Consider the following 1,471-nt stretch of genomic DNA (forward strand, 5'->3'; position numbering starts at 1 on the left):
CTTTTTCTGTTTGTTGTTTTGCATTTGTCTCACAGCTACAACTAACTTTCTGTTAGGAAATGTTTTCTTTGGTCCTTAATTAGTTCTTCAATAGCTTTCTCCAGGAGGTCCAGGAAACCTATAAGCACCTGCTTCCAGCCAATCCCTTAGAATGTTCTCAGCCTCATTCTCTCTCTCAAATATAGCTGAATTAAGATAACTTGAGAACAAGTATTCTGTAATAGTGTCTATTTATAAAGTGGTTCAAGTATAAGTCATGTTCGAATTAGTCATATAAAGGGTGGGTAACATTATTATGTATTTATGAAGAGCAGAAAACTAAGTCTTAGAGAGTTTAAGTAACTTTCTTAGGGTTACATACAAGTAAGCAGTATGGAAACAGGTTATAAACTTCGATCTTCAAGTCTCAGATACTTAAACTTTAAATCAGTGGATCTCCAGGGAGCTGTACCACGTGCAGAAGGAATTCTGAAAAATGGTGTGGGAGCTTTTTGGTTACACTATAAACTGTAGATGTTACTGACATTGAGTGGTCAAGGCATCTGTTGCAATGTGCAGGAGGGCCTGTCAAAGGATTATTGAACCAGACAAGTTAAACAGGCAGAGAGACTTTATTCAAGACTTTTGCAATGGGGTGGGAAGACCAAACTCAACCCCTCTGAAACAAATGGTGGGAAAGTTTTTAAGCACTGGGGTAAGCTAGTGGATAAGCACTGGAGGACATTAAGAGTATGGTTCCTCTGTGTGATGAAGCCACCTGAGTTTGCTGGTCAGTCCATCTAAGTTAGTCTCCTACCATTCCACAAAGACTGGAAAATAGGGGCTCTATCTTTCAGGATTTTATTTCAAAGAGATGGCTACCAGGTTCTTGGAAAGATATTTCTGGATTATAAAACTGGCTGAAGGCTGGGGGAAGATTAACTTGTGAAAAATAGGTGTGACATCACAACTATGACCTTCCTAACTAGCAGCCATTTTTCTTTTCTGCAGTTCCTAAAGTACTATGTAAGATTTTATCTCTATTATTTTTCCGGTGACATTGACTTTCTACTGCCGCCTTTTCCTTTCTACAGAGTATATTCTCTGAAGGCAAACATGTTAACATTTTATTCTTTATACTCTGTACATCCTATATCAGGTAATCAGTAAATATTTTTTGAAAATGTTTGAAGGGCAAAGAAATTATCAAGAGTGTATTGTCATGGACGTAAAGAAGGAGAGTGTAGTAATTATGAGCACCAACTCACAAGCCCAGCTGTTTAGGGACATATGTGGACTCCATCACTTTCTAGCCATGTGATCTTGGCAGCTTAATTATGCTCCCTGTGCCCAAGTTACTTTATATGGAAAATAGGGATAATAAACTACTATTTAGTTCAAAGAGTTGGGGAGTTTAAATACATATAAAATATTTAACCCAGTGCAGGGTACACATAAGTAAGTGATCAATAATGGTTGGCTATTAAACAGG

The sequence above is a fragment of the Galeopterus variegatus genome, unplaced genomic scaffold (assembly GCF_000696425.1).
Source record: "Galeopterus variegatus unplaced genomic scaffold, G_variegatus-3.0.2 Scaffold2937, whole genome shotgun sequence".
Lineage (NCBI taxonomy): Eukaryota > Metazoa > Chordata > Mammalia > Dermoptera > Cynocephalidae > Galeopterus > Galeopterus variegatus.